Source organism: Metopolophium dirhodum, chromosome 1 (assembly GCF_019925205.1).
Source record: "Metopolophium dirhodum isolate CAU chromosome 1, ASM1992520v1, whole genome shotgun sequence".
Taxonomy (NCBI): domain Eukaryota; kingdom Metazoa; phylum Arthropoda; class Insecta; order Hemiptera; family Aphididae; genus Metopolophium; species Metopolophium dirhodum.
Genome location: NC_083560.1, coordinates 38,772,521 through 38,797,166, shown reverse-complemented (window position 1 = coordinate 38,797,166; position 24,646 = coordinate 38,772,521). Strand labels below are relative to the sequence as shown.

The 24,646-nt window shown below is 27.6% G+C and overlaps 1 long non-coding RNA gene and 1 pseudogene across 1 annotated transcript; one reads left to right on the top strand and one right to left on the bottom strand.

The window, feature by feature from the left end:
* Positions 1 to 468: 468 nt before the first annotated feature.
* On the bottom strand, positions 469 to 9,487 carry LOC132937180 (uncharacterized). The gene is made up of 5 exons (XR_009663625.1): positions 9,184 to 9,487; positions 7,532 to 7,703; positions 7,240 to 7,467; positions 7,063 to 7,152; positions 469 to 1,030 (listed from the first exon to the last, which is right to left on the bottom strand). It is a non-coding gene; the product is annotated as an uncharacterized LOC132937180 (long non-coding RNA).
* Positions 9,488 to 9,788: 301 nt separating this feature from the next.
* LOC132935400 (cystathionine beta-synthase-like) lies at positions 9,789 to 17,732 on the top strand (annotated as a pseudogene).
* Positions 17,733 to 24,646: the final 6,914 nt, after the last annotated feature.

Below are 24,646 nucleotides of genomic sequence, written 5' to 3'. Positions count from 1 at the left end.
TTATACCTAAGATAGGTACACTTTTAACTGTCAGAAAATCTATAATTTTTAATTTATTTTGACTGGGTACCTATTTAATGCAGGTACCTATTATTTATACTTATCATTGTATTTATCATCAAAAAATTTCAAAAGCATTTTGAGCAGAGATGGTAGGTACAGTCAAATCTGAGTAACTTGAAACAATTTTAACAATATTTTACTTATACTGAGCTAAAATAAAAAACTGATATCTGCAAAAAAATAATTTGTTGTTGCAAAGCCCTACAACCACATAATACTTAAAAAAAAATTTGAAGCCCAAAAACTGATGGGTAAAAAGAACAACTTTATTTTAACATGCCAATTGTCAATTAGAATTTAAAATACTTTAATGATGACTTGAAACAATAAAATTTGTTTTAAAAATATCCAGAATAGATAAAAAAAAATATGCATTTTTAAAAAAATGTAATAACATAAGACAGTGATTTAGGATATTCCTTGATAAAATAAAATAAATAAATACATCTTTAAATAAACAATATAACTTAAAACAACTACTTAATAACAATTGAACAGGTATCTTCACAATGTACTCCTTATCTTTAAAATTTATAAAAAAAAAAAATAGTGGATTAATTTCTATTATAATAAATAATACAGTCTTCTAATTTATGACACTGGAGCTTATAAATATAAAATTGATTACTAACTTTTAAATAAGTTGTATAAATCTTAAGCTTTGTTTTGTGTATCCCCAGTTAGTAGAATTAGCATTGTGGATTGCGGCTAACATTGATTTTATGTCCAAGTCACCCATTTTGTTTTCCACATTTGCATTGTATTTATCAACTTCTTTCTCAATACTGTCTGGAGTTCCTTGATCAGCTTCTTCCTGTTCAGGCACATGATGCAGACCTGGGAAAGCGACGTTTGAATTCAAACATAGCTTTCCTGTCACCAACTTCTACCAACAATCATTCCAAGTCAGTGGTACCGGTTTCATAACATTAGTTGTAACCGAACGATAATCTTCAGTTTCTCTTTCCTAAAAATAAAATAAAATAATTAGGACATGAAGATTTGTTAAAATAATTTGATTGATATATTTGAAGTTGATGGAGTTGGTTGATTATGTTGTGATGAAGGCAATTAATTTGATTATCAAATGATTTAGAACATACTTCACATCTATAAAGTAGTTGTTTTGTTGTGGTACCCAAACTACATTAAATATTTAATATAATTAAAGTTAAATAAATTAAGAGATCAAATAAAAATAGTATCTCATATTATTATCTGCATTTATAATAATAGTAAATGAGTTACATAATATGTTATTGAAAAAAATTCTTTTACAATTAAAAGTCAATAAATTAAAACATAAGTATATATTAACCTCTTATATATATTTTTAAATTATGATCTTATGGAACAAAATAGGATATTTATAATGACAATTTATCGTTGTTACTGTTCTTATACAATGATATAAAATATAATTTAAGTTGAGTGTAGTTAACTGATCATCAATATATTTTATTATTGAAAGTTGTGAAGTGTAAAAGTAATTTGTCAGTAATTGGGAAACAACGAGGGAAATAAAGTTAAAAATCATTTATAATTTAGCTATCATAAAATTAAATAGTTTATAAATGTCACGGTATAGCTTGAGTCTTTTAAACTGCATTTTAATTGGAATACACTTAGAGCATTTCTAAGATACAGACATCTGATTCTAAACAGTTGGGAGTTGTATCTAATTTTAGTTTATTACTTATATAGATGATACTAATTTATCATAATTATTATTTCGAATTTGAGAACTTATCTAACCTATGGATATCCATTTCATGAAAAATACGATTACACTAAGTAAATGTGAATTTTAGTCTAACATTTTTAGATGTACCTACACAATAAATACCTTTGTTTTAATAATTATGTTTAGTACTATTATGTTTAGTACTAATATATTTTTTTTTTATAATATTGAAGTATAGTTTGCGAAAAATATAATTATCTAGGTACCGTTTTTAATGAAATGAAAAGAAAAATTAGAGTTTGTAGATTAAGTTACCTAGTAGGTTTCTTATATTTCTTCTATTTCATTACTATGATAGAAAGTCGTTTAATTAGCGAGATATTTCATTAAAATTAATTAGGTAGTTTGTAGGTAACTGTTCTATATTTGCCCTGTCTTTTCAGTGATCTGAGAATTCCAAGTATGTGTAATGTGTGAATTGTATTGCCTATCCTCAAACTAGGTTAACAATTCTCCTACATGCTACCTTATAATTATAGTCAGGAATGAAAAATATTTCGAATACTTTTATTCGAAGTAAATTTTGTATTTTTAATCAAAAATTTTAAGATTAATTTTACATTTTTCATATTTTAGATTATGAGCGAAGCGATGAATGTATTGATTTTACAATGATGTGTGTTTTTTTTTTATTATTTTTTGTGTCTGTCATCACTTTTTGGGACAGTAAAAGTGCTTGGATTTTCTTCAACAGTAACTTTTTTGATAGGAAAGTGAATCTAGTTGGTATTTTAGGGGGGTCAAAAGTAAACATTTCCCAGTTGTTTTCAAAAACAAAAGAAAAATTAAGGAAAACCGGAATTTTTACGCAAAATCTGTTTTTGAGAAAATCGATTTTGATTTTTGGTGCAACTCTAAAACAAATGATTGTAGGTACATGAAATTTTGACTGAATGTTTATATTAGCATTTTCTATACACCATAACATTTTCCAAATATTTTGACTTATTTTGAGCTGTTTACGGAGATTTTCAGTTTTCATTTTTTTTCTATAAATATCAATAAAATGTTATTTGTTGGTTAAAAAAGCTTGAAAATTTAACACAAGGCTCCTACTATATTGTTACTATGATATTTGAAAAATATTAAAAATCCTTAGTCACAGTTTTTATTTATAAGCATTTAAAGTTCAAATCTTGACAAAATACGGAAAAACCACGAAAATTAGCAAATTATTTTGAGTTGAGAATTCATAAAAATTTTTCTTTTTAAATCTAAGATTTGAAAATGTAATACAAGATTATCCATAGGTTTGTCTTCCTTTATAAAAAAAAAAAATGTCTACAAGAAAGTCAAATTGAATTTTTATGAGCGTTTGAAATTCATATTTTTACAACATTTGATATTCACTCATGTAGGTAACGATTTTCTTATTTTGTTGTAATTAAAAAACGTATGACTATAGATACTTGACAATTTCACTGAATGTTTATATTAGCATTTTCTGTACACGATAAAATTTCGAAAATAATTTGACTCTTTTTGAGCTGTATACGGACATTGTCAGTTTTAAATTTTTTTAGTTTTTTTTCCTATAAATATCGATAAAATTTTATTTGTCGGGTTAAAAAGCGTGAAAATTGAATGCATCGCTCCTGATAAATTGCTTAAATAGCAGTTGAAAAATATTAAAAATACATAGGTACAAATTTTTTTTTATAAGTATTTAATTCAAATTTTGACAAAATTTATCAAATTTAAAATTTAATAATTATTTTGTAGTTAAAAATTTATAAAATGTTAAACTTACGTTTTCCTTATAGTTTTCAAAAGTGCATGGAAAAACAAAATACAAATTAAGAAAAACAGGATTTTATACATAAAATTGATTTTCAAAATTATCGATAAACTTGCATTAAAATTGAATTTTCTATTATTCACTAACTGCCACAATTACACACTTACACCCAAAAAGAGTTCAAAAATCACTTTTTTTTTTAAGAGTTGTCATTTCTTACAGGCCATAAAGTGCGCGGGATAAGTTAGTTTTATAATATTAATTCAACTTACCGGCTACTGTTTTAACAATAAGTAATAAGAATATGAATGTTATATAAAATATCCACACTGACAAAGCGTAACCGCTCAGAATCGTTGTTTGTACATAATGATATTATCATTGAATTCAAATTTAATACCATCCATTATACAGTACTGCAGAGCGACATCCGCTTACCCACATTTTTTAGATGTTATATATAAAAAGACATTTTTATGAATTTCTTATTAAAAATAATATGCAAATTTTCGTTACTACCTAAAAAAATGCTCTGATCCATCTAAAAACTATCTTGAAGATTTTTGTCAACATCATAGATTATTTTTTGAGTTGGTACAATATAAAATATAAGCTACAAATGTCAAACGTCAAACAAACATTTAGTGTAAAACATAGTTTCTTTAAATCATGTAAACGCAACAATTTGATACATTACCTCACATGCCAGAGTAAATCAATAGCAATAAATAATAATTTATATTCAAAAGAATACTTATTTATAACTAACCTATTTATGAATAGCAAGAGCAACAATGATATTATACAATTTAAATATTTAAATAATATTTTTAATAAAAGATAGATACAAATTATACGAAAATACAATGCCGCCGTTGCGATTAAAATATAAAACAAAACTGTAACATGATTTGAAATGTCCTAACTGGAAAGAGAGTTAGTCCGCATCGTCAGATATCGCATCGGCCGTACTCTCTGGACAAGTTTGAACTTTAACAGTTTTGTTTTTCATTGCATCGGCCTAACGAACATTGACATGACGTTATTAATATATTATTATGTATTTATAAATATTATTTAATTATAATTTTTTAAGTATTTTATCTTAGTAAGATGGTTTTCATGGATACATTTTTAAAAAGGGGGGTAAGTGGATGTCGCTCTGCTGTACAGTAGTTAACAAGTGGGTCAATGTAATGGATGGTATCAAATTTTAAATTTCTATCTAAAAAAAACAATAAACAATTTTGTCAAAAACTGGTAGGAAATTCCCGTTTTTCCTTATTTTTTTTCTTTTACGCGATTGTTATTAAGAAAAGTACTGGGAATTTTCAATTTTTGACCTCTCAAAAGTATCACCTTGCTACACTCAGAATCTAAAATATTGGTATCTAACTTTGACATACAAATATCTTACATTCATGATTCATACATTATTCATTTAGGTACCGAATCTTACTAAATCGAAATATTATACAAGATAAATAATGAATGTAATAAATTAACTAATTAAGTAGGTACCTCAAAGTCGTGTTAAGGGGTGATTCGGGGGGGGGGGGGGGGGCTATAGCCCTCCTTGACTTATGTTAGGGAGTGACAATATTTTTACAATGACTATAAAAAAGTAAAACGATGTTTAAGAATACGCAATGAAAAATTATAAATGAATAATAAATATATAAATAAATTCAATATTGGTTCCTAATCTACAAATGCGGAATATTTTTAAGTGAAAAATAGTTTTTTTAAATGATCTCTATTTGTCTAAATACTAAATTGGATAGGTACCAAAAATCCCTATAATCCCTATATAAATAGTGTATGGCTTGTACCATCTATACACTATACAATTTTGAAAATAATTTGACTCTTTTTGAGCTGTTTACGGACATTGTCAGTTTTAAATTTTTTTAGTTTTTTTTTTTCTATAAATATCAATAAAATTTTATTTGTTGGGTAAAAAAGCGTGAAAATTGAATATAAGGCTCCTGATATATTGTTCCAATAGCAGTTGAAAAATATTAAAAATACATAAGCACAATTATTTTTTATAAGCATTTAAAGTTCAAATTTTTACAAATTTATCAAATTTATAATTTTATAATTATTTTGTAGTTAAAAATTTATAAAATGTTCAACTTTTATAGCTAAGGATTGAAAATTGAAAACAAGGCTCCGCGTAAATAGGTTATTTATAAGTTACTTTATTCACAATAATATCATCAAATATACTTGGTAATATCATAGGCTGACTGACCGTTTTCGCTCAGAATCGATTTTCTTATACAATGATATTATATCATTGAATTCAAATTTAACACCATACATTACAGGGACCCACTTGTAACCTACTGTACAGCAGAGCGACATCCACTTACCCACCTTTTTAAGTACTACAAATAAATTAAAAAAAATCTTTTGATAATTAAGAGATAAAGTAAATATTATTAATACTGTATTTTTGTTTCATTTAAAAAAAATATTAACAAAATTAGTCATTTTAACTCAAAGTGATTGAGCAATGTCAGAAGCGGAAACAGTAATGCATCGTTTGGTGTGTGGATTATTGGATATGGTGCAGTATTAGTTGAGAAAAAGGGATGTTGACATCAGAAATAATATATATGATATTTGGTATTATAAATATTCAAAAACAATATCAGAAAGGTAACTGTAATTTATTTTTATTTTAGTTTATTTAAGTTATGTGTTAGAAACGTCATTGTGTGTATAAAATATAATAATAAATATAAAGTATTCAAGTTCCTAGAAATAATATTTATGAACTAGATACAATAAAATAACTATAATCATTATTCTTGGAATAGTGCAAGTATATTTTAAATATTTTTAAATTGCTAAAAAAACTTTTTAAAATTTCAAGCTTTTTGACCGAGACTTAACATTTTTATCAACACTTAAAAAACCAATTTTTTTAAATTTGAATTACTATAAATATCTTAAATTTAGTTTGGATATATTAAAACTGTCATTGAGTATAATAAAAGAGAATATAAAAGTAACAACAGAGCGTTTCAAGTTTCTATGATCGATACATTTTAAATTTAATACAAGCCTCCTGTGAAGTATTGAAATTTATACTCAAATTTAAAACAAAAAATGTTGATTGTAAATTTTAAAAGTAAGTATATAAAGAACAATGTTTATGAGGAACCTTGAATTAAATGTTCAAGAATTTTCACCGGATTTTCATTTTTTTACCAAAGTTTATCGTAAATAATAATTTTTAAATAGTATAAAAAAAGCTAAAATATAAAATATTTTATACATATAATATAGTTAATGTTAAAAAATATTTGGTAAAAATTTAAAAATATGTGAATTTGAATTACAACAAAATTACAACTGGTTTTGATTAAAAATTTCTGTTTTCCCCAGAATTTCTTCCCGATTATTAAGAAAAGAACTAGCCAATTTTAGATTGTGAGTAGAGCTATGAACTTAATTATTTTACAATGATTTTATCTAGGCGGGTCGTGCTGTCATTAATCCTTACCATGATGTGGTCTGGAGAGCAGTCATCAACCTCTGGGATGTGACGTGAAATGGCCCTTACTCACTTGATTTGAGATATTGAGACTTCTTCCTATAAGGTTAAATGAAGAAAAAATGTTTTTAAAAATCAACCTCCAAACTGGGAAGAACTCAAAGATTAAATTCAGGAGGAAATTACCGCTATACCCGTCAAGATGTGCCAAGATGCGGCGGAGAACTTCAGAATCCATCATTCAAAGGGCTATCATCTTTCTGATTTTATTTTCAGGTCTTGATGAATAAAACAGCATGTTGTACCGAACAAAATAAATTAAACCTAGTTTCTGTAATTTGCGAAGTTTTTTCTAAAGCCTCTTGATCGATTAAATGTTATGTTTTACTATAGCTTCAATAGATATGGGTCTGCCTACAAAACATTTAAATATAATGTACCTATAATGCATTTAAAGTGTATTATTGTAAAAAATTACCATAATTTGTTTTGGCCTTATGATTACGTGGCAACAGCAATGTTTCTATTTCATCGATTTTGTGCGGTTTTTAATACAAACAAAGAAGAGTTTTTCAAGATTGATAATCCTATCAAGTTTTGACATGTTTCATCATCAAACACTGATTTCAATATATAAGTTTGAATGTTACCTGCAACAAAGTTCATAAATTAAAAAATTGGAGTACAGAAAACGGTATAAGAACATTTGTTAATATACAGAATTTTATAAGATATTAAGTGTTATAAAGACTATTTCCAAACTATTTTTATATTTACTTTAAATTTAAGAAAATATTAACTAAAATTAAACTAAGTAGGTATACATAATAATTATTTTTCATATATTTTTTGTTATTTAAGTATTTTTATTCAATCTGTTTCAATACATGAACAATAAGAACAATTGATGAAAATAAATAAAATAAAATAAAAATAAATGACAGATTATCCCGTATGTAGAGGTCTCCCACCGGAGGTACTACGACATGAGTAGGAAATTTTTCATATATAAATTCAAAATTTTAAATATAATCAGTGAAACCTCCACTATTAATTAGCTGATGGTTTTTTCAAACCATTAACCTTCTACAAACTGAACCCACTAAATAGCACACTAAATATCAACAACCGAGAGTGTCTGGTATTTAGAGGTTTCACTGTAATATTAAACTACTTTTAGAATATATTTTGAGTGTTCTAGATCAAAAAGTTGGTCACAAAGTCAACGCGTTAGAAATAAATTATTACAAGTGGCAAATTTTCCAGGCATACTAAAGAGGACGTCGCATCCGTTTTGTGAAGTGGGTCCCAGAATAGCTAATATTTTACAACGGTAACATGCTGTGTATAGCTTGTGAACACAGCTATTGTATGCTCTGTCAGTAAAAGTTACTACAAAATCATAATAGAAGACATTTTTGTCATACATTATAATTTTTTCATACACATATATTATTAATAATAAAATAATTTTTATATTTTTGCTACTTATGGTTTTAGGTATTTTTAAGAAGATGTCGCACCCGCATATGTTGTATCCGTTTTACACACGTTCGACATACCAAATTTGTATTCACCAGTTTCAATAGTATGCTGTTAGTTTTTATATTATAGTGAATTGAATATTATTAAACTTTTAGGTAAAAACATTATCTATGTTCTCCCATTGGTTTTTACGATATTTTAAATTTTAAGTGAGTTATGAGCATTTTCAAATATTAATATATTACATACTAATAACTCACTTAAAAATTAAAATATTGGAAAAAACCAACGAAAGAACATAGATGATGTTCTTATCTTAAAGTTTGATAATTAGTCAATTCACTCTAATAGTACAACAGTACATTAACAGTACACTATTGAAAATGGTGAACGAAAATTTGCTTACGAAGTGCGTGTGTAAGACGGAACCAACCGAGGAGACAACTATGCGGGTGCGACGTCTTCTTAAAAATACCATGGTAAATTACTAAAATTGAATCATTATATTCCTAGCATTTTCTTGTTTAATTCCAATTAATAATTAACAGAAATCTTTTGAAACATTTTAAGCGTGTATAATGTATGGAATAACTATAGATATAGGGACTATAATAAATCAATAAGAAAAATAAAATGTATAGTCACCTGTAATAATATGATTCTGCTTGAATGCTGGCAAGCAAATTGGCTGCTTATTTCTTTCATACATATTTAACTTTTTACTAGGTGAACTTCAACCAATTTGGTACGGGCAGCTGCCCACCCTGTCCGTACGCTAGAACCGCCACTGCCGGACCACGAGTTAAAGATGCGTTTCGACTCATGGCGCACTATGTCGACGGAGAAGGTCGCGATATATCGAACCACTTGCAATAACGTACAATAACGGATGAGAATACGAGATATTAGTACATTACTATATTAGAAACAACGACTGTGGTAGGGCCCTATAGAAGTACATTAATAATATAGTGCCTTTGCCTTAACTACGGCCGACGGACGACAATAATTCGACAATCGAGTATCGATCTATGATATCGACGGTTAAGGCTTATCAGACATTCATCAAAATTATTATCACAGAGTAGATAATGTACAGCCGCGGTCCACAGATATCTATATACTATATAGCATGTCTGTGCTGGGGTCAAGCATGGCTGATATTAAAGATCTTTAATATCTATGGGGTCAAGGATATAATCCACTTTGGCCGTGGTTATTAGGTAGGTACTTGATAATTTCTGCGGTACACTGGCATAGATAATACCACAGAACAATATAGAATAGACACTCGATCGGGTTTCTGCTGCTGCTGCTTCCGTATCCCTACGGTATGAAATAACGTAAATTGTACCGTATCCGTAATCTGATAGAATCTTGCCAACGGAGTAACGGACCTCTTTGTTACGAAATTATAAAAACGGAAACAACGCAGTGGAAAAATTATTGTAACCTGCCATGTAAGCCCTTTTCGTATGTTATTATTCAATTTATCTTGTGTATAATATTGTTTTTGGCATATTAAACTATTAACAAAATCATTTCAATTTGGAAAATATAATATAGTTGCATTTGTCGATTCATTCAATATGGTTGTAAAGTGTGTGGTATGCACTAATAAAATATATGGGCCATTATCCCAAATCAGCTTTCATCGTTTTTCCGATTTCGTCTGAAAGGTAAGTGCCTATAATTTTGTACAAGAACCATAATAATCATTATCTATGGCAACCATCACCTAATTTCATTTTATTTTATTGATTCATTGTCATTAAAATTTGAAATCAATATATTACATTTTAAATACAGATGCAAGCAGTGGGCTGTTTTATGTCGACAAAATGATCCGGTTGATGTGGACCCAGACATTTGTTATCAGCACTACAAATTGTGTTCAAGGCATTTTGATGAGTCACAGTTTGTAAGGACTCGTCTGATTCCAAATGCAGTTCCATCAAAATTTGAATGGAATGGATATTTAAATGAACAAGAGGAAATCACGGGTAGGTACCTATTTTACGTTAACTAATTATTTTTAAATTAAAAAATAATATAATAATAAATTAGTAATGTAAAGCTATTTTAATATTTCAGATGAATTAGAACATTGTTCACAAATCGATTGGTCACAGATCCAATCAACCTTGACTCCTAAATGTAAGCATACATTTGAACTATATTTTATATTAAATCATGTGATATTGTAATGTCATTTATATTATGTATTATTTTATAGCAAATTCAGTTGTAAGCAGTTTAATTAGTTCTTTCAGTTCAAAGCCTCCACAGTATCATCAACGGATATTTTTTGTCAGACAACCCAAAGCCATTCTAGTCTTACTTCAAGGAAACAGAAACTCCAAAAAATGTTAAGTCTCCAAAAAAGTAATTATAATGAACTTCAACAAAAATTTAATATTTTAAAAAAAAAACTATTTTGATAACCAAAAAATGTTGATTTTGTTAGAACATTTTCAATTAATGTGTGATAAATTCCTTAATAAAGGTTTTTCAAATTTTGTTAAAGCTCAATCGAAAGTGACTCTAATCAATCCCAAAGATGGTAGATTTTCTTACGAGACAAAACAATTTACACTCGTGATACATTTTTTAGGCCCTAAGATGTAAAGATTTTTTTCAAAAATCAATGAATTTGCCTTCACCTAGAATTTTACATAGATCAACTAAAAACTGGGAAATAAATCTTGGTCTTAATGAATTTTTGTTTTAAGTTCTAACAATGAAAGTAAAATCCATGGAACCTAAGTCTAAACAATGTGCCTTGTGTGTATATGAGATGTCTGTTAAATTTTCCCATTACTATGATATTAAAAAATATGAAATCATAGGTTTTCATAATACTAATACATTTAAAACTAGTGAACTAGCGAATTCAGTTATAGTTATTATGATTCAAGGCCTTCATGATTCATGGAAGCAACCTATTGGATATTTTTTCATTGTGACCTCTTGCGCAGGATCAGATTTATTTGCCATAATATTCAGTTGTATTCATAAGCTACATAGTATCTCCTTAGATGTAAGAGTCATGATTTCAAATTTTAGATCAAATTTTAAGAGCTTTTGGATACCAGTCACATCATTCCAGAAACCCCTTACTTTAGTGTTAGTGGTAAAGAAATTGTTTTTATGTTTGATCCACCGCATTTATTAAAGGCAACAAGAAATAACTTTTTTAATTATCTGTTCAAGTCAAAAAATAATATAGCAGAAAAAATTTATCTGAAACAATTTTATGATATAGATAAATCATCGATTGGCGCCTAAATTGACTGATATACACATAAACCCTAAAAGTTTTCAAAAAATGTGTGTTAAATATGCAGCTCATGTTTTTAGTCATACAGTTGTAGCAGGGATGACTACTCTAGTTTCTTGTGATAAGTTACCTCATAGTGCCTTCGATACTGTTGAATTTATTGATTTAATGGACAAATTTTTTGACATTTATAATTCTCTTCCAAATTCCAGTCAAATTCCTGATGATAAAAAAAATGAATCCAAACAGTTTTGTCTTCCATTTACAAACTCTGAAGACCAAATAAGGTTTTTAAACTGTATGTCTAATTATTTTAAAAATGTAGAAGTCCAAAATTGTGATGCTTTGAAATGGAAACTGTACTAACCCTACATGTAATCAATTTAAACATACTTTCAAAAAAACTTTTTGTAATTAATTATTTTGAGTATCCAGAGGGTGCTTATTGTGTTAAAGATTTAGATGATATTCTTGACACTTTTGAAGAAATTCCTATTGAAGAAATTAAAATCCTTTTTCCTGAAAGAAATCCAATCAAAATTCCTATAGCTATTGAAGACATAAATAACTATAAGGATGTAAATTTACCTGAACAAAATGCTCTGACATATATTTGTTGTTACTTGATTGAACAATGCTTAAGAATTCACCAATGCCAAATATGTTTAGATTATGCACAAAGTAATACTTTGTCCAGTAATAATTTTTATGTTAATTTTAAATCATACAAACAAAGTAATAATACTTCATTACATTATACTTTGGTAATGCCAAATTCTAATTTTAATGAATATATTTTTTGTGTTGATAATATTTTTATTAATAATTTCATTCAATTAGCCCCTCAGCCTAATGTAGGTAAAACTTTACGGGATTTAATCTTAAATGCAACGTTTTTAAATCGTTATAAAGATTTTCCTAAAACTTTTTTGATAAATCTTTTTTTACGATTTCGAATTTATCACACTTTAAGTAGAACCAACAAAGGAACCCAAGCATCACGTACAGGTATACGGAACAGAAAAGTAAAAATACTTTCTAACTTATAAATATGAAATTTAAAAAAAAAATAGGTATTGATATTAATTAATATAAAATAATAAACGAATAATTATTTATGTAGTATAATAGTATAATGTACCTTAATGTATTATCCTACAGAAATTTGTGTTTTTCTTTGATGTTTTGTTTACTCATAAAGTTATTGTCTATAGGCTATAGCAGCGATTCTCAAACAGGGGGTCACCAAAAATTGTTTTAGGGTTGCCAATTCGTGAAACAATAAAAAAAAAATTGTTTCACTCAGAATCTCATAATTGATATTGATAGTATATAGGTACCTTATGATTTATTAAATAGTATTATTGGCCATATACCTAAATATAAGTATTTCTTAACAAAATCGAACATTTGGAAAAAGAAGTAAAAATAGTTTACGTTTGATATGTTCCCATCCTATTTTATTATAATGCAAGAAAAAATAATAAATTAAAATGAAGTAAATGAAGTAAATGAAATGCAAAATATTATTGCAATATATATATTATAACTATAAGATAACATTTTCAAATGTTTTGATCCAACGAAAGACATTCGTTTAAACAATTTATGGGATATTTATATTTATATTTATATTTAATTAATTTATGAAATCAGAAAAAATATATTATCGTTAGTAAATGAAGAAAAATTAATTAAGTAAGTTGTATTCAGATAAAGGGTTCGAACAGATTTTTATACAGTGAAACTTCCATATTACTAAGTCTCATGGGGCATTAAATAAATTCGTATTGGAGAGAATTTTGATAAATAGATTAAATTTGGTTTTAATTTGGTTTTGTTCCCAAAAATATTTCGTTAAACGGAACATTTTGTTGAATGAAAGTTTGTTGTAGGTATGGAAGTTTCACTGAAGCAACTAGTAAGTAATAAAAACATGAGTACATTTTGAATCAGTACCTATTGAGTAACCTAAATATTAACAGGATAACTAAAAGTTTATTCCGTTTTCAACGACATAATTATGCGAAACAGGATTTTCTACGAATTACGATTACTACAATTTAAACTAAATCGAGAAATGGGCTGAATAGGTATGTCGTTAACAATCAAAATAAGTTTAATCAAATCTGTTTAGCCAAGGATTAACAAAATAATTTCAACAACAACAAAAGAGTCATTAAACTTAAAAAAATATTAAACTGTACATAATGTAACTGTTTTTTGTAAAATGTATACACAAATAAATACAAATTACAATAGGCACCTAATAATAGTATCTGATAACTTTTTAGTGCTTACATTACAAAAGGATTGTTAGACATCTTGGTGACATTATAGGGCATAAATAACATCACAGTGTATATATATTAACATCTACAGATAAAATTGAATGATCGTTATTGACCGATTTGACCGATAAATAGCCTTATTCAATTATGCTCATAATCATCTTTTCATAATTTAATGGCAAGTTCGAAAAAGAAAGGTATAATTACCTAACCGTGATATCTAGTATATTTTATCAACTTAAGTCTTGTTATCATAATAATACTTGTTGTCTATTGTAGGTAAGTTGGTCAGCGGTCGTAGTTGTGCACTTATCACAAACTAAGATATCGTGGTTCATGGCACTTATGCAGCAATATTTTGTTGTGCGGCGCTTCAGCGTTTGGCACTTCATCTTAGTTTAACTGCACTCGGTAGCCGGCCGGAGGTTATCTGTCATTATTTAATTAAGATCGTTTATTCGATTAAAGTTTAAACGTGGACTGAACGTTGATTACCATTTTATGATACTTTAATTTTATAGTTTTCGTACCATACAAACTATACCTACTGTTAAACAAGTAATTGGTTAGGTTAGGTAATTAGCTTGATTAGTGAGTATCTAATTTATGCTAATTATTGTGACAACTGGGTACTGGATTAAACAAGTATATGTTGTGGTTTTGATTATAGCGTTACGATGGCAGGTCCGGCTGTAGTATTGGCGAGGAAGGCGGAGATCATAGAAGTCAAAAGCAAAGACGGCTGTTTTGGTTACGAAATCGATGTATATTTTGAAAATTCAGACCAGATAAATGTAATAGTCAGTGCACTTGGACAAAAGATTCATGCGCGAAAGATACACCTCATAGTCACAATGAAAATGTGTAAGTATAATATTATTTATAATATAATACACTTACAGTTATTGAATTTTTAGAAATAATACAAATGAAATTTTACCAAACATATTGCACGTCATTGGCAATACACCTTTGGTGAAGTTGAATCGAACACCTCAAGCAGAGGGCATCGAATGCGAGATTTGTAAGTATTTATGACATGTAGCATATAATATCATTTTTTTAAATATTAATTATTGTATTTAGTGGTAAAATGTGAATTTTTGAATCCTGGTGGTAGTACTAAGGATAGAATCAGATGGAAAATGGTTGAAGATGCTGAACGTCAAGGATTGCTAAAACCTGGAATTAAAATAATTGAACCATCATCGGGAAACACGGGTATTTGATTATTTAGTACTTTTAAGTTTTATTTTATCTACGTATGCGCTTACTGATATTTTTACTACAGGAATTGGATTAGCTATGGCGGTTAAAGAATATGGTTGCATGGTAGTGATGCCAATGAAAATGTTTCGTGAAAAGGTAGATGCTCTAGATTGCTAGGTGCAAAAATTGTGCGTACACCTACATCAGCTGCTTTTAATGAATTTGTTGGTTTGATACGTGTAACACATAAGTTACATTTGGTAGATCCTGAAAATATAATAATACTTGATCAGGTAGAACAATTTGTGAAGTTTGTTGATCACTAACTAATGACCGTTTTTGTTTTTAGTATCGTAACAAATATAATCCACTAGCACATTTTGATGGGACTGGTCAAGAAATATTGGAACAAAAAATTATAGAGTAGATGCAGTAGTGGCTGGTACTGGTACAGGTGGCACAATCACAGGCATTGGCAGGAAGTTGAAACAAGCACTTGGAGATAAATGTCGCATAATAGCTGCTGATCCTTATCTATAGCATCTTAGCACTGCCTGAAAGTCTCAATGAAACAGATATACAGTTGGATGTTTTAGAAGGCATTGGTTATGATTTTGTGCCAACAGTCTTCGGTAATAATTATTAAATATTAAGTAATGACTAATATATTATATTAACATAGACGTGCCACTAACTTTTTAACAGTAAATTTCATTATTTTATAAATAGCTCAATATTCATACAAAAATAACTTTTCCATAACTCTTAATATGTTGCATAAATAATTCTTCTAAAAGAGGCATGAATCATCATTTTTTTTTTTTTTTTATTATAATTTAAAAAAATATGTAGATGTTAAAAGGCAAAATATAGTTTTAACTTTGAATTAGGTAATATAATTCATAGCTTTAAAAAGTTCTAAGCCTTGGTTGAATGGATGTAAACTCTTAAACACATCAATAACATAATATTCAGGATTTATCTTTAATGCTAATTCTTACTCTATAAAAATCATCATTATTATAACCATACTCGCTTGTTATATGTATATTTTTGACTTCGATTTGCATTCTGACAAAATATTCTAATTTTTCCCAACATGTGCAAGATATTGAACAAAGCAACATTTTTATAGTTGTATTTAGTTCATTAAATATTTAAGTAAACAATATTTTTAAAAAATGTGTAAAAATGTGTTAAATGTGTTAAACACAAAAGGTCCACTGGACTATGAAGTATTTACTTCAATAATTATAAATACTGAAATTTATGAATCATATCTTTTGGTTTTCAATATCAAAATATTTCTAAGGAAGTATCGTTTAAAAGAAGGAGTGATTTTAATATTAAATAGCAGTACAGTAATCACTCACTTATTTTTTACAGTGATAGTTTGTTAGTAGTTGGTAGTTTGTGGTTTTGTTACAAAATTAATTTAAACATATCATATTTATTAATTGATTTATATAGAATAAACTAAAGTAAATAAAGTATTACATTAATAGGTTATACAATTTACCACTCTCTGGAGTCTGGACAGAATACAGATTGAGGAATGAGTTTCATATTCATAATATAATTGGTTGCCTACTAATAGAAACTATTAATCTTCTAGTAGATAGCATTGTTTGTTAAGTCTTTGTCTGTTGAGAACTTTTAACGATCACCTTATGTATCTTTGATGGCAATAGTATTTATAGCCATGCCATAAAGTATAGATTATAAACTAAGTTAAATTATAATATTATTATAAAATTAAATATTCAATATCATCACAACTCCCAATATGACTGAATATATATTATATTTTATTGAAAAAATAAAACCCTATTTGTCATAACAGCTAAAATTATTTATAACTAAAAAAAACTATCATCCACTAAGGGTTAAGTCAGCTGTTCAAGGATACCATGGCATGCCTGTTTAGTGTTTATAATATATTATATATAACTATGTCCAGTCTCTAATCAGTTAGTCTTATTCTATTTTTTTATTACAGATAGATCAGTTGTAGATGAATGGATTAAGACTGATGATAAACACTCTTTTCTTATGGCTAGAAGATTGGCACGTGAAGAGGGATTGTTGTGTGGTAAATATAATATATCAAAAGAGCCTAATAAATATAATATTGATGAATTAATTGATAATTTATTTTATATAGATGGAAACAGTGGTTCGGCAATGCATGTTGCTCTTCAAGTAGCCAAGACTATGAAGAAAGGTCAAAGACTAGTTGTAATATTGCCAGACGGTATACAAAATTATATGTCCAAATTTGTTCAAGACGAATGGATGCGTAGAAAAGGACATGACCTTAATATAGATGAGTCAATTATCTAAGAAAAATTAATAAGAATAATATAAGGTATTATTTTTCAACATATATTTTGTATTGTTTACTGATAAAATTACATCAGAAAGGATCGTCACATTTTAGATTTTTTGTAATTAAGTAATACTCTAATAAAATAATATACAGAATTTGTAATATTTATAATTTTTCTTATTTATAGTAATATTTTAACTATTATCAATATTAATAAATGAGAAAAAATATTATACCTTACAAAATAAAATTAGTGGTGTATAATTTTGTTAATTTTGAAAATAATATATAAATATATGGTAAATATGTCTGTTTTTACCTTGGGTGCTGTGGACTGTATGACTAGTTGGGTAAAGGTATTACTAATAATAATAAAGAAGTCTAATTTTTCTCTTGCCGTGGTTGACGGACTACTATTCGCAAAAAACAAACAGAATAAATAATAATTGGGGCACAAAGAGTGCTGCTGGCCAGCCGGGAATAATATACCAACAAATAATACAATAATGATAAATAATTAATACAATAATGTGATAATAAACCGTGTTGGTTGCGGACGATGACAGTCTTGCACGTACCTTGGCCGACGACCAAGGTAACGTTGGACAGCGGGTGACGATGAACGACGGTGATGATGATGGTTGTAACTTGTGACAGTAGTAATGGTGGTAATCCTAGTTACGGTGATAACAGCAGTATCGGACAGTCGCACTCAGTAAGCTATGGTCGAATGCGGAGTCGTGACTGACTCAACGTACACACGTACATACTACGGTAGATAGTACAGGCGGCACAGGCTTATCGAAGTTGTCGTCCGAACAATATCATTTGTATGTTTTTTGGTATGAAAGTGCCTAACTCCATTTATATTTTGATTTTTTGTTTTTTTTTTTTTTACCTTTTTTTATTCTTCAAGAAGATAAAGGGACCCAATGAACATGTTTGTGTGGGGGCCCATGAGTTCATAATTTGAAATATAAATACATTAAATAGTTCTTATAAATTAAATAATTACAATTTGTAATATTCATTTCTCACATACTATTAATAATATAAGTAAATATATATTTTCTTCTCTTTGTTTACATAATATAATATTATAATATAGTATTATGTAAAAAATTGTGTAAAATAATACAATATAATATGGTAATATAAAACTAAAATTAACATTAATTACTTAAGTCGTACAACTAATATGATAAATAATGCATTAATCCTATACGTTTGTTATGAGTCTGTCTATAATTTGTTTTTGTAATATCTAAAGTGTAATTTTTTTTTTTAAGAATCTTAAAACAATTGATGTGTTTAATTTCTAATGGTAGTATATTGTAAATGTTTGGACCAATATATAAGTATGTGGATTGTGTTAATTTTTTGTGCATCGTTAGTACTTTGATATTAGATATTTGTTGAGTATTATGTCTATGTTCAGTCTTAAAAGTAAGGTTATTTTTAATTATGTAAAGTACCGACGCTTTATAAAATAATTTTTTTATTGCTAGTACATTCATGTCATTGTATAAATATTTTGTGTGGTATCTTGAGTCTTTTTTAGGATAATTTTTAGTATTTTATTTAGTATTTTTTTTAATGGATCCGCTTAGAAAACTAGTTTTCCGTGTGTATTCAAAGTAATTAATTTGGTTTATATGTATATTAAACAGTGTAGGCGATAGAGTTGTCCCTTGAAGTACTCCAAATATTATTGAAGTTTCTTCGCTTAACTCATTGTTTATTCGAAATATAAGTACCATATGAATTTCTATTGGTCTATTGTACTTTTAACCAACATGTTTATTAAGTTATTACTATCGTTGAAATGTATGATATCTTTTGTTTATAACCTTAGTCATATACGTACTTTTTTCCAACATATAAAATTGCTATTATTGCTGTATTGTTTGATATCTATTATTAACTGTTGTTTTGTTTGTAATCTTTGTTAAATAATATTATATAAATTGTGTATTATTCATAGTGTAGTTTAAAATTATCGCGTATCACTGGGCCTTGGACCTGTTTTATTTACTTATTTATTTATTTAAATGAATATTATTATTATTATGAATATTAAATTTGCTGAAAACAAGTTAGGTGTTTGAATTAATCTACATTGTTACAGTTATGTTATTACTAGGGCTGGGATTTCGATGCACTTAGCATTGTTTTTCAAAGCTTACTGTGCAATGCTCGTCTTGTCACAAATTTGTTTTATGTACATTTGAATAAGAATAAGAAAGTTTATTTTGCATTTTTTTGCATTTTTTGGCATTTTTTGGCATTTCTTAGTTTTTAGGTCATTTTCTTAATTTTTTAGGGCATTTTAGAGTTTTTGGAGCATTTTTTGAGTTTTTGGAAACCAAGTGCATGAATTTGAAATTTTATTTTAAGATTTTTACACCAACATGGTTTTTAAATAAATATAACAGATTATAAGTAGGTACTCGTAATTCGTATTATATTATAGGTTTGTCGCCATTATCGGAGTATTATCGAGTAACCTCTACCCGCATTTCCTGTTAAATAATCTTAAATCGGTAAAATCGACGTCCGATGATATCGTTCGACGTTCAGTACGAGTTTTGTCGTGGTTAACACCGTTTTATTACTCAGGTTAATTTTTTTTGGTAATTTAATATAAAAATGCCAAAAGTAAAATGTTCGACAGCGAGTCGACTGCGTGCGTTTGTACAAGAATTTGGACATAATATTTTTTCTACCGACGGATTGGTGTTATTCTGTAAAATATGCAACGTCAAAGTTACTGCTGAAAAACGATTTGCCGTACAACAACATTTGTCAAGAGATAAACACATCAATGGAGTAGAACGGAGTAAATTACAAAACGAAAAAAATAATACACAAAGTTTTATTACAGACGTACCAAACAGGTCGGAATATTTTTTAGATTTAACTCGTACATTTTTGTCATGTAATATTCCGTTAAATAAACTCGAAAATCCTGCGTTTTCTAAATTTTTGGAAAAATATACCAATAAACAAACGCCTGATCGCTCCACATTACGAAAAAATTACGTCAGTATATGTTACGATGAAACTATAGAGATGATTAGGTAATACGTAGAAAATAAAAAATTATGGGTTTCTATCGATGAAACGACGGACGCCAATGGTCGTTATGTTGCCAATGTTATAATAGGTACATTAGAAGTAAGTAACATAGGTAAAATGTTTTTATTAAATTCAGAAGTATTAGAAAAAACCAATCACAGTACAATTGCCAAAGTTTTGGATAAGTCTTTATCAATATTATGGCCACAAGGAATAATACACGATAATGTCCTTTTATTTTTAAGTGACGCTGCTCCGTACATGGTAAAAGCAGCCACATCGATTCAAACTTATTATTCGAAAATGATACATGTTACATGCTTGGCGCACGCCTTGCATAGAGTTGCCGAAGAAATAAGAATACATTTTCCAAATATTGACGAATTGATAAATAACGTAAAAAAAGTATTTTTGAAAGCACCGTCGCGAATCCAAATATTTAAAACAATGGCACCAGATATTCCACTACCTCCTCGGCCTGTATTAACACGTTGGGGCACTTGGCTTAATGCTTCTATGTACTATTGTGACCATTTTGAACTGATTAAAGAAATTATTAATCAATTAGACGGAGAAGATGCAGTTGCAGTTTCTAAAGCTCAGAATTTATTTTCTAATGTAAATTTGAAACATAACTTAATATATATAAAGGCAAATTTTAGCACATTAGCAACATCTATAACTCAATTAGAAACTTCCGGAGTACCTTTGATTGATTCCATTAACATTATTCAAAAAATAAAAGCTGAAATTCAAAAAGCACCAAATCAAATAGGAAAAATAATATACCAAAAACTTACTACTACTTTAAATAAAAACAAAGGATTTAAAATCATTTCCGATATATGTGATATTTTGAACGGTCAAGGCGCAACAAATGAAATTCCGGATGATCTTACAGCAAATGATTTAGCCTTCTTCAAATATTCGCCAATCACTTCAGTAGATGTTGAAAGGAGTTTTTCCATCTACAAGAACTTACTGGCAGACAACAGAAGATCATTTTTATTTGAAAATCTGAAACAAGCTCTCGTGGTTCAGTGTAACAGTTCAGAATGTACAGGTAAATAAATATACGATCTAAACGTATTAAATAATTTATAAAAATATTTTTTTTTCAGATTGAACGAAGTCCACGTCTATGAGATTAAGTCTATGTGTACAACTTTTTTTTTTAGATTTATACTTGTAATAGATTTTTATAATACATTTTTTAAAAATTTTTATTGTAATTTATACTAAAATTATTAAAAATAAAAAAAAATTTTAGTTCATAAAAGCTATTTTTTAAGGGCATTTTTCGGGTTTTTTTAGGGCATTATTTAGAGTTTTTAGGTCATAAAAGCATTTTATTTAGGACATTTTTCGGGGGTTTTTTAGGGCATTAAAATCCCAGCCCTAGTTATTACCTTTTCAATTATGCCTTTATATTTTTAATATTTTTAACCATCTATTGTAGCAATATATCAGGAGCCTTGTATTAAATTTTCACGCTTTTGGCCAATTAAATAAAATTGTATTAATATTTACAGAAAAAAAACTAAAAATATTGAAATTTGAATTTGTCCATAAACAACTCAAAACAAGTCAAAATACTCTAAAAATGTATGGTGTGTAAATGAGAATTTAAACATTCAGTCAAATTTTCATATATCTACAACTATTTGTTTATGAATTACAACAACTACAACAAAATAACAAAATGAGAGATCGAGATAATATCCAATGTTTTAAAAATATTAACTTCAAACGCTCATAAAAATTTAATTAGACTTTCCGGTAGACATATTTTTTTTTGATAAAGGTAGAAAAACTTGTACGAAATCTTCTATTACGTTTTTAAATCTTTGATTTCAAAAGAAAAATGTTTATGAATTCTTACTTAAAATAATTTGCACATTTTTGTGATTTTTACGTATTTCGTAAAGATTTGAACTTTAAATGCTTATAAAAAAAATTCTTTATATGAATTTTTAATATTTATAACAAGAGCCTTGTATTAAATTTTCAAGCTATCTTATCGATAAGATCATTGGATATCCAACAATTAAATACATTTTGATCGACATTCATAGAAAAAAAAACTAAACAAATTTGAAACTGAAAATGTCCGTAAACAGTTCAAAATAAATCAAATTTTATTGTGTATAAAAAATGCTGTTATAAAGAACCACTAAAAATGTCACATGTGTTCATTTGTTTTAAAGTTACACCAGTAAAAAATACTATAAATTCTCTTATTAAAATGTCTTATAAAAACACTAGGTACAGAAAGAGCACTGTATTAATTAGAAATTGATATATAATTTATTAAATTTAACTCAATTATATACACGACATATATTATTAAATATGTTTTTCCTTGATATTCAAGAACTTAAATGTAGTTAATCATAACTTTTGTACAAAAGCAAAACAAACTAATATTTATTTAATTCCTTTGTGTAGAACAGAATTTGGAAAAAGAAACCCCATTAAATATTAATGCTGGAATTAAGATGACAAAGCAACTAAATATTAATGTTAGTTTGTTTATAATCTTTAGATTATAAAAAAAATAGTAAATGAATAAATTAAATTAATAGCTTAGTAAATGTTATTATACTTATTGTAATAAAAATTATATGAATTTATTTATAAGTAAGACTACATGGCAAAATTTCTCTTTTTTTAAAATCGACAAAAAGTCGATATTATGTAAACGTAATAAAATTTGCAACAAAACCGACAAGATACAATAATAATTATACAAACTGCAGCAATTTATTTTAGTAACCAAGTGAGTAGGTACTAATTGGTATTATCACAAGTAAATAGGAACCGATATTTAGTATGTTGCGTTAAACCCCTAAAATACATTTGAATTTAAATTTAGAACCAATTTGTATACATACGGACATAACATGATTAATTGAACTATATATATATCTACATAGTAACACATACGTAATAGGTATGACTCACGATCAACCGTAAATACATTATTTATGTAAGTAGGTTAGTTAAGTTAACTATTTGTGTTATATAGTTTGTATAGTCTGATATAAATATGGGATGAAATGCCCAATATTGTAACCATATTTAAATTGGTAATTTAGGTTCTCTATTAGTACTTAAAACAAGTGGCTTAAAAAATAGTTAATGATGAATAATAAATAAATAATACAATTTTACAATAATATAATTTGCGCACGGTGTGTACGAATCATTGTAGAAAATATAAGGAGCGTATGCTTTGATCGTGATGACTGAACGATATCCGTCGAAGAGCAACAACTGCCACCGTCGAGCGAGCTATATACCTATAGCTAGATACCCAATAGAACCGCATTCCCGCCGAACCTAACCTAACCGAACAAGGAGAAGCGACTACTACCGTCCTGCGATCCTGGTACCTACTACCGTAAAATGGGTTTACTTGGGACATTTTGGGTTACTTGAATACAAATTATATAGTATAAATGATAAGATTTGAGCACTAGAAATGACACAACCGTATATACATTTATTAATAAATAGTTGCAGCAATTACTCGTTAAATATAGAAAATATTTTATTATTGTTAATTATACGTAATTTTTGCTGTTATCATGAAATGCTGAAAAAAAATAGTTTTTATGGTAACTTAATCATGTACTTTTATGTACTTATAAATCATCTTATACCTTTAAATTAAACTATGTGGTATTATAAAGTAACGCAGTAGGAGAGTTGATTCCCGAAACCGACTTAAGAGGCCGTCCTACCGCCGCATATTTGGGTGTAAAAACTGTTTTGCGAGTATCAACATATCTTTCACCGTATTTATGATAAAAGTACCAACATTTCACGATGCATAAAGAAGAAATTTATCTATGCCGTAGCGTTTTTTTTTTTTTTGTAACATAAATACAATTTAAGTTATTTATTATCAAACATTTG